We start from the raw sequence: 18,999 nt of genomic DNA on the forward strand, positions 1-18,999 counted from the left end.
TACTCTAGTAGGTTCTATTATAGGAAGGAAAGTGGATCTCCAAGTATCCTCAAGGAGCCTTGCCTAGAGCTTGGTTCTCTTACTGTAATAGATTCCAGTGAGATGGCTATTATTTAGAACTAAATATTGGTTTGAGGTATACTTTGGTGTGGTCTAGGATTTATGATTTGATCTAGCTATGTCTGTACAAGATAGTGCTTTATAAATTTTAAAAAGCCTAAAAAGACCATCTGGTTCTGGAGGGGAAAGTGAGGTAGGTGATCTTGCACAGCCCTCCTACATTTCAATTCAATTCACTTGCATGTCATAGCATCACTTCCTTGATATCATGGACTTCTTCAAGAATAAAAGACAAATAAAGACCAAAGGCTAAAAGAACTGGTACAGATTTCCTAGCTAAACTAGGTTATCATCAACTTAACACTGATGGGTCCTCAAAACTCAAAGAATTCTAATCCCTTCATTTTATAGAGTTAAGCATCAATTATTTCTCACTAGTCTAGTAGAGAGGTAACAAATATAGCAGATAAAGGAATTTGATCCCAGATATTTTTACTTCTTTACTTGCCTTCCAACATTTCCAGCTACATAGCTAGCAAGGGCTAAGGAGAGATAAAGAGGAGGGGGGAAAATAGGATTAGTAAGGGAAAGCAACAAACATTTATTAAGTACCTACTATGTGTCAGGCACCGTGCTAAGCACCTTACAATATTACTTCTTTTGATCCTCACAATAACCCTGGGAAGTGGGTGCTGTCATGATCTCTACAACACAGTTGAAGAAACAAGTAAATAGAAGTTCAGTAACTTGTGAAACGTAACAAAGCTGTGAAAGAGATGAGAGCAAATTTAAACTCAGAGCAGTTGCTAAATTCTAGCAGTGATCTGAGGACTTGGTGGATATCAAAGTTGTTTTTCCATTTAGTTTGTTAATATAGTGTGATGAACTTGCATAGATATATGTTTGTGCTATTAGGGGCAAGTTAACTATACCACTGATTTTCCACAGTCATTCTTAAGTCATATTCTCAGACAGATAATTACAGAGGAAGAAAAAGGGTGAAAGGAGTTTGTTTTGAGGGAAAGTAGATGGCTATATTATCCTGTTGGTGATTCACTCTTCCCCAATAATAAGGCTGAGAGCATAGGTGGCTTCTAGATTTCTTTGATATCCTCTCTCAACCACTATACTTTGGGAACTTTCTGACACATCACAAAACAAATTAGGAAAACTTCATAAGCCCGTAAGCCTGATATTTTATTTGTGATAGGGAAAAGAATATAAAAAGGGCTATGTTTCTTCTTTTTGGCTCTTATGATAAGAAGGAAGCTAGGGTGGTAAAACTGAAAGTAAACATTATAAAATAACAATAATGTTAATGGAAAGAACCACCATAAGAAAATTTCTATAATAAATGGTGCAAAATTACCAAAAACCCCACAAGCTTGATTCCCCAAAATATGATGAAATCCCTTTTCCCCAACCCCACTCCTTTGTAAAAATAGAAGGAACACTAGTGTGGAACATTGCATATGTAGTCAGATTTTGAAGGGGAGGTGTAAATTTACCCATTTTATTGATTTTCTTCTCTTATTTTTCTATAAAAATCTTTTTTTATGAGGAATCATTATCTGTGAAAGGGATGTATATGGATGAAATATTAGGTTTGTAAAATAATAATTTATTATTATAATAAAATTTATTTTAAAAACACATTGGACCAGGAATTGGAAAATGTGGGATCAATTCTCCCTTTGAGTTAGTACAAATTGGATGTTGGATTCTGGGGGAAGTTACTTTAAATTTAAAGTAATTAAGACCCTCAAAGAAAAAGAGAGGAAACTGAGCTAGAATTCTAAAGTCAAGTACAGGTCTAAAATTTTCATAATTTTGAAGATCTTTCTCATGATTCAGCTAGATTCAACAGATTGGGGATTAAAAAAATGAAAAGAAGAAAGGAGGAGAGAACAAATGCAAGAGCTATGATAGTACAGGAGAAGATGCTAGAATGTGACCATTGGTTATATATGGGTGATGAGGAAAAGGAAAAAAAATTAAAGAAGAATCGAAAGTTTTGGGGGTGGGTGATTGAAATATGTCAGGGAATGGGGAAAAGATTTTAGAATAAAGATGAATTAGGTTTCAGTAACATTAAGGCTTAACAGGCCAAATAAGTTCTGATGTTTGCTTGCTTGCTATTGAAAATGATGTATTGGAAGACATAAGAACTAGAGATAGAGATTTAGTAGGCATCCATATAGAAGTGATATTTGAGGATGTGGGAGCAGATAAGGTCACAAAGGGAGTGTGGTAGATGAGATCACCAAGGCAGTATAGGAAGTAGGACAAGCGATGAGGACTAGGACTAGAAACTTGGGAGATGCCCAACTTGGGGGAAAGAGAAACAAGAGAAAGTAGCCAAAAAAACTGGAAGTTTTCAGAGAAGAATGAAGAAAGAACAGAGAATAATGTGGAGAGAGCTGAGAAGAATGAGGAAAAGAACACTGTCACAGAAACACGAGGAAGCTAGAATTCCTAGAACATTTATTTGACTGAATTTTAACTTAAAATGCTGTTTAATGTGATGAATATCTTCTGTGTTGTCTTCTGTAGGAATAAAAATTTTTTAAATCTCCACGAAGTTGTGCTTATTTTTATGTGTATTACATTTTTAAGACATCATCTCTAAGATTTCTTTTGTTCCTAACACTGAAATTTATTTGCATTTCCTTTCACAAGATTGATTCTTCTTTGTACAAAAAGATGAGTCCACCTTCCTGGAGCTTGCATGAAATACACAGCTCTGATAAGAAATGGAAAAGAAGTAAATAGCAATAAATACAAAGATGACAAGAAACACTTTTAAAGGAATTCTAACAAGGATGATATTCCTTTTATAACAAAGTGGTCAGAAGAATTGACTATTCCACTCTAAAGGAATTATATCAAAGGAAGAACCAAAAACTGTTATCTGTGGATAGATAACACTATTTAAGTCATATTGGTTAGATGAAAGTTAAAAAAAAAAAAAAAACTGCACTATGACGCAAGGAGGGAATCCAAAAGTACTCAGAGTTCATCAAGAACTTATAATTTCATTGAATTATAGAGCTAGAAATTGAAGAGATGTCATTTTATGAAGAGAACTCATTTTATGAAAGATAAAATGATCTGGAACTCAATTGTGTCACCTAAACAATGAGGAGATTGCACTAGACAACCAGCTCTTCCAATTCATAACTTTGTGTGAACAATTTAGCAACAATAGAAAAATTTGTGATTGCATGTTTGTATTTTCCACCAATGAGCTATTATTGCGAAAAACAGCAACTCCATTATACTTGATATGTCCTCTACCATCGCCTCCACCTCCATCTCCAAGTCTCATCTCTGATGCTGCATCCCATCAACTTCCTGAGTTTTAACTAAGGCAAAGAGAAAGGTACCAAAGTGAGAGAAGTCCAATTTAGAGGGTGCTGAAAGGCACTGACTTTCCTTAGCAGTTAATAAACAACAGAGTTGGTAACAAAAGTGAGTTACAATGGAAAGCTGGAAGCTAGTGTTCTCTCCTATTCTAGGTAACGCAGTACTCCTTCCCTTGTTGCAGCTGTCAGGTTTCTCTCCACACTTCTTTCCCCAATCTTAGAAGATTATTTGAAGGCACACTCTGTACTACTTGCCCTCTATAAAATAAAAACACTAGTTATATCTCTGGTCTTTCCTCAAATTATGTTTAATTTATTTATCAATTAACAAGCATTTATTAAATGCCTATTAAGTTACAGGCACTGTGCTAGGCTTAAGATAAATACAAAGAATGAAAAAGTGTCTATTTGCATGGTGTTTACTCTTAATGTCCAAATTTTGCATCTCCTTCCATAACCAATGGAATATAACATAGTTTAGTGCATTGTCTATAGTAAGCATTTAATAAACGATGTCTGAATTGAATTAACTTAGTCTTAGTCTTGAAGATAAAAAAAATCCCATCATCTTTACCAAAGACATAAAGATGAATTTTAATTTCAGACTGAATAATAAAAAAATCAAACTGTATCCAGAACTTGGCTTAGTGCCTGGCACATAGTAAATGCTCACATAGACACTCCATCTTAACTTCTCTCTCTCTCTCTCTCTCTCTCTCTCTCTCTCTCTCTCTCTCTCTCTCTCTCTCTCTCTCTCATTTATCATTTGACTCTGAGCAATCAGCACAACACCTTTATAATGATGTGAAAACAAGTTGATCTTTGGGCTGAAATTTACACAATAGTGTGCATAAGGTAGGTTGAACTTCATTTGGACTAACCAAGTTACCAAGCAGTTTCCAAAAGAACAAAGTTAAAACCACACTTCTACTTTTCTGGCAAAAATTTTAAATTGTAATATATTTATTTTTTAAACTATCAGAATATATACTTTTAAATGTCTGGGCACAAAAATGTGAATATTTGAATTTAATGACATTCAGACTGAAAGAACACAACTAAGAAAGTAAATGATAGTAAATCAAACCTGTGCACCGAGTCCTAATTCTAGTCTTACCACACACTCCTGCCCCCGATTTCGGACTGGAGCGCATCATAACAAGTGTCCCTAAGTAGTCAAAGTTGCCTTTTTGGGTACTGCCTATTAGGAGGTCCACCTGATTTAAAAGTAAAGTCTCACATCGGACCCATTTGGCAAAGAGTAACTCTCTAGCTTGAACCTTGCTGCTAATCCCAAACCAAGGCTAAAATTCCAACCCCCCATTTAAAGAACTGCTGTCCTGCTGGCAGTTCACAAAGAAAGCCAACGGAGACATTTAGCTTCGGTTTAATGAGACTTCCTTAACGGAGCTGATTCACCCCCGAAGCAACCACAGCTAAGTCTAGATACTTCAGTTGAACTCTGGGTAACAAGGAAAGTCAAACAAGAGACTTCATCCCAGAAAGAGAATCCACCTCCTAGAGCCTAATTCCATTCGCAGAATAGCTTTTTCTACAAAGCCGCTTTTAAGGCTGAATCCTCTGTTCCCTCGGGGGAAACTCATCTCTATCCCACTCCATTCAGTCCCCCCATCCCCACCCCCCTCAATGTGCAGAAGAAGAAACCCCTCCGCGACAGTCTCTCACCACTGTGGAATGTCTCCCAGTCCCAGCTCGCTCCCTGCCGCGGGATAACAGCAATCCCTCTCAATATCTGCAGTGGGCTCTGCACCAATTCCCCACTTACCTGAATCCCATTGAAGTCAAACACATCCCCTGCCTTCAGCTGATACAGATTACCTCACTGAGGGCTCGCACAGCTCAGGTAAAATGAGAAGCCTTTACTAGTCCGTGCAGCTCCTTCACTGGAAATATTGCATGAGTCAGCTTTTATCTATCAAAACCTAAAACACAAAGGCTTCGCAGAAACCTGATTTGCAACTTTCTCGCTGATTCTCTCCCCCCCCAGCACCCCCTCCACCCCCAGTGTGCAGACCACAGCCTCCAGCATCACTAAGAGCCTTAAATGAAACATGACATCATTCAATTCAGAAACAGGACAATAGACACCACTGTGGGTAACTTGAAAATGCTTCACTGAACAACACCCTGCAAATTCTATTCTTTTGTGCAGTAGGAACATCAAATAATCAAATACACTCGCCTAGCATTCTTAATGCTTTACCTTCCTGGCTCAGCAACACAATTCTCACTAAAGTACTAAGCAAATAAAGCAAAATGCATGTGTAATTCCAATTTTTTTGTTTACAGAGTTGAATCTTTTTGAGCTTTACAGCTAACTTATTTAAAATAAAAAGAGCACATGAGTGACGTGTTTCTATTTAAGAATCTCTGGAGATTTCTACATATATACATGTAGAAATATGTATATACACACATATGCACCCATATTGAATGTACATAAGTGTTTCATATAGAATATATGTTACATATTCATCGATTTTTATCAGGAAAACATTTTCTTCATTTTTTCAAGGTGTAAAGTTAAACTACTTGAACTCTCAGGAAAATATTTTAAACTCTTGTCTTCAAGGGATTTCAATTAATCCTTATATTTGCAGTAATTTATAAAGAAAAAACATTATTTCCAAGATATCCTGCAGAAAGATCAGCACAAATTCACTTCTGATGATTGTGTAGTAGTAATGGTCAAATGTTGACAAGTGCCTTTGATTCCTTACTGGATAGGTTATTTTCCTTCTCTGATTTTCTACTTCCACAATTAATGTGTTCTCTTTAACAACCATATTCATATCCATTTATCCATCCTAATTCTATATACACAAAATATTATGAATTCTTTAAATTAAATGGACTTCAGAAATTCAAAAGTGTATTATTTTGGTCCTAATATCCCAGAGAAATCAATGTGAAGAATAACTCATGCAGACTTATTATAAACATCTAAGGCTAAAATAAATACTTAGGTGCTTCTCTTGAAACAATAAGTAAATATATTAGAGTTAGCATGTAAACCATGTTTATTAAAGTAGAATGATTAAAATGTTTATAAGCTAGCAACATCATCTGACAAACAACTGCATATATCAACCCTCAAATAATGAATATTTACATTAGTAGGCTATTGGATAAACCGTTTTGGTGAAAACTGATCTAACAATTAAGGGAAATGTGTGTTATGGATGATGTTTGGTTCACCGTTCTCTGATTTTTAACAGCTAGACTGAAACTGCTAATCATCATGGCATCATGTAGATTGTATTTGGGGCAAGTAGGTGGCACAATGGAGAATGCCATCCCTGGAGTCAGGAGGACCTGAGTTCAACTCTAGTCTCAGGCACTTATTAGTGACCCTGGGCAAATCACTTCACCCTGTTGGCCTCAGTTTCCTTATCTGTAAAACAAACTAGAAAAGGAAGTGGCAACCCATTCTAGTATCTTTGTCAAGAAAACCCCTTACATGTCTGAAAGATGACCAAATACCACCAAAGACTGTCTTTATGTGAATAACATAATAGTAGGCATCATTTATATAGGATTTAAGATTTGTAAAGTACTTTGCATATATTATCTCATTTGACCTTCATAACAACCTGGGGAGGTAAGACCTATTATTACCCCTATATTACACATGAGGAAACTGTGGCTCAACAAGATTCAGTAATTTGCTCAGCATCATTGTGAGTGTTTGAGATAGGTCTTAAACCCACTTTTTGCTGACCCTATAATAAAGAAATAATGCTCATTTGATAAAAGCCAGTGGAACCTAAAGGCTTAGGTCTTACTTTTTTTTTTTTTTTTTTAAATTTCCCCTTGTTATCTTATGACTACTCTCCCTGATTTTGCTCAGACTAGTCTGATATTAACGCTATCCAATCATCTCTTCTTCCTCTCTTTTCTTATTTAAAGCCTACTTAAAAATCCCATGTTCTTTCATGAAACTTTCCCCAACCACTCCAGTTTACAATGTTCCCTCCCTTCTCTGAACTCCTAATTATATTTATAGTCTATGCCACACAGTTTAACATGTAATTATTCACTAATTGTTTCACATGGTAAGTTTTTTCCCAAACTATTGGGAGGACAGCAAAAGCATTTTGGACTTCAGGTTGGGACATCTGGCTTGAAACTCCTACCTCTGATACTTAATTAAAAATAAAACTATTGGCAAGTCATTTAACTTCTAGGAACCTCATTTTTCTCATCAAAAATGGATTTATTATAGTTATTCTAACTATTTTACCACATTGTTGCTAGGAAAGTATAGTGTAAGCCTTTAAAGAACTACATCAATGTTAACTTATAATTAAATTTATAATTTAGAGAACTATATAAATGTTTGTTTAAAGCATTATATAAATTTAATTATTACCATTTTGTAAACTCTTTGATGGCAGAGATCTCATTGTTTAGCACAATGTCTGGCATAGAACAGATGCAAAATGTGGGTTATGTAGCATAATATTATAAATGACTTTCTTTTTTTTTTAATTCATTTTTCCAAATTATCCCCTCCCTCTCCACTCCCTCCCCCCGATGACAGGGAATCCCATACATTTTACATGTGTTACAATATAACCTAGATACAATATATGTGTGTAAATACCATTTTCTTGTTGCACATTAATTATTAGCTTCCGAAGGTATAAGCAACCTGGGTAGATAGACAGTAGTGCTAACAATTTCCCAGTGTTCCTTCTCTGGGTGCAGTTATTTCTGTCCATCATTGATCAACTGGAAGTGAGTTGGATCTTCTTTATGTTGAAGATTTCCACTTCCATCAGAATACATCCTCATACAGTATTGTTGTTGAAGTGTATAGTGATGTTCTGGTTCTGCTCATTTCACTCAGCATCAGTTGATGTAAGTCTCTCCAAGCCTCTCTGTATTCCTCCTGCTGGTCATTTCTTACAGAGCAATAATATTCCATAACCTTCATATACCATAATTTACCCAACCATTCTCCAATTGATGGACATTCATTCATTTTCCAGTTTCTAGCTACAACAAAAAGAGCTGCCACAAACAGTTTGACACATACAGGTCCCTTTCCCTTCTTTAGTATTTCTTTGGGATATAGGCCCAGTAGTAGTACTGCTGGGTCAAAGGGTATGCACAGTTTGATAACTTTTTGGGCATAGTTCCAAATTGCTCTTCAGAATGGCTGGATTCTTTCACAACTCCACCAACAATGTATCAGTGTCCCAGTTTTCCCACATTCCCTCCAACATTCATCATTATTTGTTGCTGTCATTTTAGCCAATCTGACAGGTGTGTAGTGGTATCTCAGAGTTGTCTTAATTTGCATTTCTCTGATCAGTAGTGATTTGGAACACTCTTTCATATGAGTGGAAATAGTTTCAATTTCATCATCTGAGAATTGTCTGTTCATATCCCTTGACCATTTATCAATTGGAGAATGGTTTGGTTTCCTATAAATCAGGGTCAGTTCTCTATATATTTTGGAAATGAGACCTTTGTCAGAACCTTTCCTTTTAAAAATATTTTCCCAATTTGTTACTTCCCTTCTAATCTTGTTTGCATTAGTATTATTTGTACAGAAACTTTTTAGTTTGATGTAATCAAAATCTTCTATTTTGTGATCAATAATGATCTCTAGTTCTCCTCTGGTCATAAATTCCTTCCTCCTCCAGAGGTCTGAGAGGTAGACTATTCTCTGTTTCTCTAATCTATTTATTATCTCATTCTTTATGCCTAAATCATGGACCCATTTTGATCTTATCTTGGTATATGGTGTTAAGTGTGGATCCATATCTAATTTCTGCCATACTAATTTCCAGTTTTCCCAACAGTTTTTTTCCGAATAATGAATTTTTGTCCCTAATGTTGGTATCTTTGGGTTTGTCAAAGATTAGATTGCTATAGATGTACCCTTTTTTGTCCTTTGTATCTAATCTGTTCCACTGATCTACCGTTCTATATAAATGACTTTCTAATAATACTACATGATCTCTTAGCCCCAGCATGTGTTTCTCTAGACCTTGAGGGCACACTGTCATGGAATCAACAGAACATGAGACTCAGGTACAAGAAGGACAACAAAACTGATTTGAATACCCTAAGATTGTCTGTTATCAAGGAGAAGCAAAATATCTAAACGCAGAAGAAATTGACATTTATTAACATCTGTTAGTACAAAGATGGGCAGGGAGGTGATACAGTGCCAGCTAAGCCTGACATCAGAAAGACATCTTCCTGAGTCCAAATCTGACCTTAGACAATTGCTATATGATCCTGGTCAAATATCTTAACTCTATTGCTATAGTTTCCTCATCTGTAAAATGAGCTGGAGAAGGGTCTTTGTCAAGAAAACTCCAAATGTGGTCATGAAGAGTCAGACACAATTGATTCAAATTTGTCTAAAGTGCTATGGTATTGGTTGGAGGAGATAGAACATTTAAACAAGGAAGTCTCTGCTCTTATGTATCTTATAGCTTATCTGTATATCAAACTGTTTAGGGATTTCATGAACTAGATAAGGAAAATCCCTTAGTCAAGGCAGATTGGCATCTTCTCTGAAATTTGGTCTTGGAGCAAGGGTTAACTTTTTTGTGTGTCATGGAACCCTCTTGCAATCTGATAAAACCTATGAGCTCCTTGTTAGAATAATCAATTTTTAAAATATAGAAAATAAAATTTTATTACAAATTATAACATTATGGTATATGAAATTTTATTATTATAAATATATTATACATAAATAAATATATTATAAATATAAATTTTACAAAAGAAACAAATTACTATGAAGTAGAGTTATTAAAATTTTTTTTAAGTTCATGGATCTTTGTTTAAGAACCTGAGGGTTGCCTATGGCACTGGAAGGTTAAGTTGGCCAGAGTCACCCAGTCAGTAGGTATCAGAGGCAGGAGATGCTCTCCAAGGATATAAGAGCACACCATGACATCAGCTGTATCCTTTCCAAAGGCCCATGAGCAACAATCTTGTTTTACATAAGCCCATCCTCATTTTGGTAGATTTCCAAAAACATGTGATTACTAACTATAATTATGCCTGTGGGTATGAATATCTATAGCTATTCCTCTTTGAGTTTCTTAAAAATTATTCTGGGATTCACAGGTGAATCCTGTTATTAATTCTGATATTATAAATTGAAACAGAATTTAACAGAAGCCAGAATTAATTAATAGAAACTTCCAAGAAAGAAAGCATCTGTGAGAACAAGGGATGTTTCCAGAGAGCTAATGGCAAACATCCTTCAAAGGTTCTAAGAAGCATTGTAGAACCATAGAATATGAAAATGACCTTAAGATTTTCTTTCCCCCAGGCTTGTCAGGAAAAAAGACTACTACAGTAACTCATGGTGAGCACTACCACTAGGTGGAGGAAGTGAAGGAAGGACATATATTAAGGAAGAAGGATTCAGGTCAGTGGTGATATAGAACCCCTAAAGTTCAAAGATATTAAATGACTCACTCAACATCATACTAAGGTAGAACTCGAACCCAGTTCAGCTTCAGATAGGTCCATTTCAGGCACCAAGTTGCCACCCATAACTATCTATTGGAATTGATTTTAATCTTTTCCCCCCTTTACTGTAGATTCCCTAAATTCTTTATTTTTGTCTTTTATTTATAGTTTAGCTAGAGGAAGAGTTTTGGTTCCTTCTGCATAGCAAGGAAAAGCAGTCTGGACTAAGGATCTAAGAAATGCTTTACATTATTTATTTTAGAACTGAGGAAAGTGAGGCCCAATTTTGTCTATGATCCTATTTAGTGGGTCAATGCATAATTTTTACAAATGTTTTAATTTTTTTCTTTTTATGAAGGACTTAAACTTTAGTAAATATGAACAGTTCAATATCCAGAGAATGGGGAAAAATAATTAGACATGAATCCACGAATCCCTATCATGTACAACTTTTTTTAAAAAAAAATCTGTAAAATTAAACATAATAATACCAACATAGCCCTGTTTGCATCCTGAACTTAGATCATCATTTCTTACTTCAAAATAATCAAGATTCTTAACTAGATCTGTGGTCTCATTGATGTGGGTATTCCCTCTAGCAATGCAGATCTCAACCCATCCATGCCTGCCCATCCCATATAAGCCTTGTCCAAGTTCTCCCATACACCAAACACAAGAGGTTCCCCCAGCCTTAATGTATAACAAATGTTGAGAAAAGCTCCTAAAATTTTTAGACTCAAAGACTGCTGTTAGCATTTAATATCCTGAGTGATTGTTTATCTTTTATATTATAGAAGATTTCAATTTCACAGTACAATAAGCACCTTAAAAATCTCTTATCTTCTGACTTCTTTAGGATTATTATAATTTTTCAGAATTTAAGATAGAAAGCAATCTTCCTAAAAGTAGTGGTTATAAGCTAACTACTATTTATAAATTTGATTTAAAAATAAAGATTAAATTTCTTAGTATGAGTTTACTAAAGAGAAAAAATAGGTAATGCCAAAGTATCATACTTTCTAAAATCTGACAAAAAATTAATTTGCTCTTAAAGTCAATGACATGCAAAAGAGAAATACATTCATGTTCAAGGCCTCTGAAGGACATAGTGGCATTTCTACTGAAAGTGCTCTGTAGGCTATTAATAACTTTCTGCATTGCAGAACTTTTTTTAAAAAAATCTATAAAGAGAACTGTAAATAATCTAAGCCAAAGATAAACCATCAGGTATATGTGTGAAAAACTTGAATTCTTTTATCTTTTCAAAAGGTGATTATTATTATTTTAACAGTAAAATGTATTTTCTGGTATGATTTAAATTTTACAAGCATGAAATGAAGGCACTGATTGGAATGATAGAATGGAAGAAGCATTGGTTTGGTACCCAGAAGATCCTGGTTCTGTTGTGTTGTGACCTTAAAAAGGTCATTTCACTTTTTTGGATGCCAGTTTCCTCATGTGTAATGACAAGGAGATGAACTAAATAATCTCCAAAGGTGTCTTCTAGCTTTAAAATTCTATGATTCTCTTTATAGGAAATAAGAGAATAAATCACATTTATAGTCATTATAAATCAATTTTTAAAGAAATAGTATTTTTAGATGGAAAAGGAGGGAAGCATAAGCACTAAGTGCCTTGTTAGCCATTTATCAATACTAGCATTTATAAACTAAATAATTGGTAATGTTGAAGAAGTCGACCACCTGAAATGATAGCAATGATCTTTCAATAATGGCTCATTTATCATTTAGCCAAGTTGTGTCAAAATATAAGAAATAAGTTCCATACAATTTTGTTGTACCATGGTCAAGATATATACCTGTTCTGTTTTTCCTTTCTTCTTATACTTAATTGAAGAATTGCCCTTACCATGTATGACACTATTGTTTGGCAATGAAATCCAATGCTATTAGATCCAATAATAATGGTACTGAAGTTGAAATACTCTCACATTCTACCATGGAATCATGTCACTGGAATGTCTCCAAGGGATCTTTCCTCTTCCCACTGATAATCATTAGCTCTATTTTTCAGTTCATCCTTTTTATAGGAATACTTTGGTCTTTATTTCATGAGATGATGAAATCGAGCCTTGGTTATTTCTGAACCAGACCATTTTAGAAGCTGTGCCCACAATAGGTTATAAATAGGCTTTCTTGCTTTCAATAACTTGTATCAGTACTGTCTCTAAAGACACTGAGGTCAGTGCTCCAGTATCAAGTACAATTAGCTAATTATCTCAATAAGAATCTAACTGTTTTTAGAAACACATTTTTTTCCGCTGACAGATTCTAGGACATACATACTATTCATTCATGACTAAAAACATTCATCATAATATTGTTTTAAAAGAATATAAAATATATTCATTTAAGTGGGAACTGGAGATTTTTAAAAATTTATGAAAAATATCAGCTCTAAAGTTGTTTTGTTTTGTTTTAGCATCAATATCTTAAAAGGACCTGAGATGCAGGTGTCACTCCATAAAGTTACACCTTTTTCCTTTGTATAATGAGAACAGGAAGTTAGCTTTTTTGTTAGTGTTAGAAATGAGGAAACAGAAGGATTACAGGAACACCCTGTAAGGCAAATTTGCTTCCAAATTTAAAGCAGGAATTAGAGCAGTTTTCATTACCAGTCCCAACAATCTTTACTGTCTCTCACTTTCTTAAAGGTTTTTGAAGTTATTTAAAAATGCATTTATTAATAAATGTCAGAATTCACTTCTGGCTTTTCTCTCTCCATGTCTTTTCCTTTATTAGCTACTCACATATCATAGGATCTCAAATTAAGAGCTGAAAGGAGCCCAAGAAACCCTCTTAGTCTCTTCTCTTTCCATATTACAGATGAGGAAAACCGAGTCCCAGAGAGTTAATTTGCCAAAGATCATGCAATTAGCCAGTGACGGTAACCACATGGGATTGTTGTGAAGAAAAGTATCTGTAAAAATTAAGTACTGTGGAAGCTATTTAATAACATCATTTTACTCTCCATTGAGTGGCCAGAATTTAGAAGATACATATTTATCATATTGATCAGGTACTTTTATGTTTGTTTTCAAAATTTTATAATTAAATGAGTAGAACATTTTTTTCAGTGGGAAATAACATACTGGTCTACATTGATATCCCCTCTTCCTGTGTGAATTGAGCTTCTATCAAAATTTAGAGGTACATTATCAATGTCATTTTTCCATACATAAATGTTACCTCTCAAAACTAAATTAAGTTACTTCCTCCTCTCTAATTTTCTTCCATTTGTGGCCACAGAGGAAAAAGTGTGGAGAGCAAGTTCAGCTGGAAGACTTCTGCTTCTCCAATTTAACTAATTGCTCCTTAAGCTAGAAGTAGAATCTGTTGAAAGATTTTCTGGCTCTAAACATTTAACTTACTTCCCAGCACCCAGAGAATTACAATGGAAAGAGATGTTTACATGGAAAAGAACAAAGGAAAAAACTCCAGCTTTCCTTTGAACTAACTATATAATTAGGTCAAAAAGTCAACATAACAAAATCTCTGCTGTGAGAAACTTAAGAAATAAAAATAATTTTTTTGGTAAAGGATGAGAGGCAGTGTGTATTTTAATAGATAGAAAGCGAGTCTTGAAAATCAAGACCTGGATTCAAATCCTGCTTCTAATGCATCCTGGCATCCTGGCATTACATTGACTTAATCTTTCAATATTCTGGGTGGCTTTCTAAGAAGATTAGTTACAGAGAAGGTGCAGACCTGCATTGGGAGAGACTTTCTTTGTCTGCTACTTTCCTATGTCAATGAAATATTGGTCTAGGCAGGAATGGTGTTACCAGCCTGGAATCTCTGCAAAAATATTGTTCTCATTTTACAGATGAGGAAATTGAGGTTCATTGAAATGAAGTGCCTTGCATGTGGTCAAACATGGGTAATTTAGTATCTGAGAAGGGATTAAGAACTGACTTTGCTAATTTAGAATATAGAACTCACTCTATTTCATCAAGTTTTCTTGCTTTCTTGCCTTTTTTTTATATCATTATACAGAATGCCCATTAAAATCCTATCTATCCTTCTCCAGTCAATTCACATACACCTCCTCCATGAAGCTTTCCTTGATCTCCTGTCCCCCATTAGAAGGGGTCTTTTTTTTTTGAAACTTATAAAGTGCTTTGTATCTATTATAATTTATATTGTACTATTTTGCATACATATACATGTATACATACATACACTATGTATTTTTTTTTAAATGAAAAAACATTTATTAAATGCTTACTATGTCCCAGGTACTGTGTACAAATACAAGACATCCCTGCCCTCAAGGAGTTTGTATTCTAATTTGGGAAGGCAATATAGTAACCCAGACACAGACACACATACACATATTGGTGTGGTAGGAGGAGGGAAGAGAGAAAATATTAATTTGTATTTGACGATTTAAACTCTTTTTATAGTATCATTTTTTGTTCTACTTATCTTAGTTTGCCACCCTATTAATTATCTTTAACATATTTCCACATGGTTTTTAATGAATAAACTGCAGAATTATTCCGGGTCCTTCATTTAAGTATAAACGACAGTGATTATTATTCAAATCCATTCATACCCTGAATAACCATGCCTATTTAGTTAGCATTACAGTTAACAATTTTGTGGAAAGACAAGATTGAAGCAAGGCATTCAAAAATTGAGCAACTAAGCATTCCCAGTGCTAAGAAAACTTAGGAGTAATTTCATTTAAGTTCAATCATGTGCTGAGTGAAATGAATAGAATCAGAAGATCGCTGTACACTTCAATGCTGTATGAAGAGGTATTCTGATGGAAGTGGATATCTTCAACATAAAGAAGATCCAACTCACTTCCAGCTGATCAATGATGGACAGAAACAACTACACCCAGAGAAGGAACACTGGGAAGTCAATGTAAATTGTTAGCACTACTGTCTATCTACCCAGGTTACTTATACCTTCGGAAGCTAATACTTAATTTGCAATAAGAAAATGGTATTTACACACATATATTGTATCTAGGTTATATTGTAACACATGTAAGATGTATAGGATTGCCTGTCGTCGAGGGGAGGGGGTAGAGGGAGGAGGGGGATAGTCTGGGGGAATGAATGCAAGGGATGGTGTTATAAAAGAAAGGAATTGCTCATGCATATATATTGTCCAAAAATTATAAATAAAATAAAAAAAGAACCAATAAAATAAAATATGCAATGATTACATTTACAGATTTTCCCCCCCCCAAAAAAAGTTCAATCATGCAAATATCCCAGTAAAAATTAATTTTCTAAGTTCAGTTTTGAAAACATAGATGAACTTCTGGTTTCACAGGCCATATCTCAAAGTCTACCTCCATATACACTAATGTCTCTTTACTTAAAATAAAACAAACTTACTCTTTTACTTATAACAGAACAGAATATTTCTTAATAAAAAAATCTATATAAAAATAAACAGAAGCTGAAGGATTACAATAGTGTAGATCAAATTTTAAGAAGACAGTGGTAAAGAAATTGCCTTCTAATTATAATTGGCATCTAATTGCACTGATTGTTTCAAGTTGTTAACCATCAATTTTTCTTCCTAGAAAGGAAGGGGAGAAACCCAAATTCATCCAATAATGGAATGTTTCTTTCTAAATCTTGAAAGGTAGAAACCTTATTAAAACAGAAGCTTCACTAGGATTTGCAAGCTTATCCTTTTCTTCTCTGAAGAGGAAACTTCCCTGATATTTGATCTCTTTCCCCTGAGGAGAATAAGGACAAGATGGTGAGGGAAAGAGAAAAATAAAGTCTGCTACTTTGTCTTAATCTTAACCTAGTGATTAGGGAACAAACATTTAGACCAGCCATGTGTTAAGGATCATGCTAAGTGCTTTACAAATATCTAATTTGATCTTCACAACAACCCTGGGAGGAAGATGATATTATTGACTTTATTCTACAGATGAGTAAACTGAGGCAGACAGAGGTTAAGTGATTTGTCTAAATTTACACACTAGTAAGTGATCAAGACTGGATTTGAACCCAGGAATTCTGATATAACCTATCTGCCTAATCTAGAATATAAAGCAGAGAATGAAAAGCTTCTTTCAAGGCTATCAGTCAGAGAAAGCCCAATTTATTTCAGTTTATAGCATCAGAACAATAGAATAGCTCTCCATTTTTCTTAAATCTGAAACTCTAGTATAGAGGATGATGCACAATTTTATTTGTGGTACTCAATTCCACAGAAATAGATCTCTTAGTCTTCTCACTGTTGACAAACTTGCACACTCAATATGACCTTTAGAGCACAGGGAGTCTCCGAGAAACCTCTAAATTAATATTCTATCTAACTGAACACAGTGCCTGTTTAACTTCAGCTTTTAGCTAGAATACTCACTTTTCAAATCCCAATCTCTTTGGAAACCCTGACAAATCAGGCTCATTACCAAGATCCTTATACTGGAAAGAACTTGATGGTTCTCTTGTCTCCATTTTTCTCTTGAACACAGCCAAGTCTCCTTTATGCAAGTTTCCTTCAGAAATGTTCTTTGTAATGAATTCCACTGAGCCAAATACAGTAATTCCTCACACGAACTCCTTTGTCCTTTATTTAATCAATTTTTAAACACAACTGGGACATGGGCATTTTGTCTCATTTATAGTTAAGTGTGGTTTAAACAAAGCATGGCTTAAAGATTAAAATACACAAATGAGCACTCAAGTTCAGGGATGCCACACATAACTACATTTAATGACTTCCCTGAAAGCTATTCCAACACCAGGCATGATTACTGCTTTGCTATTGCTGTATTTTTTTTTTAATTTACCCTGAAAATGGCTGCACAACATTCACAAATCAAATACATACAAATTGTCCAACCTGAAAAAAATGGAATCTATTTAAATTACCCTTATCAGAGCATAAGCAAAGCTGAAAGTGCCAAGTTATAGCTAAGTAAGTTGAAGTACAACATAAACCCTACAAAATACTATGTCTTTAAAAAAAAACCAGAATGTCAAATTATAATGGGATACAATTAAATGAGCATGCTCTGAAAGACTCAGAGGGAGATGAGCCCAGAATTATTTCCCTCCCAGTTTTATATGAACTTTCAAAAGAATCTGGACCTTCTTGTTTCATCTCAAAATCACAAAATGTCAGAATTGGAAGAGACCTTGGCAGTCAGCTACTCTAGGGTTTAACTTTTGTGTGTCAGGGACCTTTTTGGTAATCTAGTGAAATCTGTGATTCCTTCTCAGATTACAAAGAATTACAAAGGAAACCAAATATAGTTAAATAAATTTAAGGCAGTAAAAAAACCAAATTAATAATCTAAGATAGGAAATAGATATATACAAACACTTCCACAATGATCAGGAGTAGAATTTATTAGGGAAAAAAATAGGGCTAGTAATCACTGATCTCAAAGCTAGATTTAAAGATTTAATCAAGAGAGAAATATACATTATATGTCAGCCATATTAATATTATTTTAGATGCATGTCTACATATGTATAAATGCATATATATATCTGCATATATATGCATGTAAATGTACATATGTATATAGATATATGTGTATATAAATATATCCATGCTTAACTATAGCCTTCTTGGGGGAGGAGAGGAGAATGAAAGGGAGAAAAAAAAGAACAAAATAAAAAAGTGACAAAAGAATTACCTACAAGGATGCAAAGAAAAGATAGACAGTTATGAATATTATCTCTTCTATTATTACATATGCTTTCTTCAAATGAAAATTTATTGTTATGTATTTTGAGTCCTTCCTGATGTACCCTGTTGGGTACATGTCAATGTTTGGTTTTGTTTTCCTTTTCTTTCTTTTTCTAGTTTGTTTTTTCTTATTTTGTATTTAGTTTTAAATAAGTATTTTAAAAAAGAAAAAAAAACTTGGTAGCATTATATAAATATAAGCTATTATTATTATTCTCTCTATTAAAAAGCAAATTAATAGATATCAAGTTAAGGAGTCTTGATTCAGTCCAATCCATATACCCCAAAGAATCCTTTCTCCAGTATTCTTGACAAATTTTCATCTAGTCCTTACTTAAAGACTTGCAATAAGGGGAATTTACAACATCTCTTAACAGAGAAGACTTTCAGATGAGATG

At 34.3% G+C, this 18,999-nt stretch overlaps 1 protein-coding gene across 6 annotated transcripts in view; it reads right to left on the minus strand.

The window, feature by feature from the left end:
- Positions 1-18,999, minus strand: part of PLEKHG1 (pleckstrin homology and RhoGEF domain containing G1) — a 261,599-nt gene that overhangs the window by 100,668 nt on the left and 141,932 nt on the right. The window contains exon 1 of one of the 6 annotated variants that reach the window (XM_074309561.1): positions 5,212-5,324. The exons of 4 other annotated variants lie outside the window; for them this stretch is intronic. The gene's annotated coding sequence lies outside the window, so the exon portion shown is untranslated. Of the gene's footprint in view, positions 1-5,111; positions 5,156-5,211; positions 5,325-18,999 lie in introns of those variants that run through there. One more of the 6 variants, XM_074309562.1, reaches the window with a different exon arrangement.

The sequence above is a fragment of the Sminthopsis crassicaudata genome, chromosome 4 (assembly GCF_048593235.1).
Source record: "Sminthopsis crassicaudata isolate SCR6 chromosome 4, ASM4859323v1, whole genome shotgun sequence".
Lineage (NCBI taxonomy): Eukaryota > Metazoa > Chordata > Mammalia > Dasyuromorphia > Dasyuridae > Sminthopsis > Sminthopsis crassicaudata.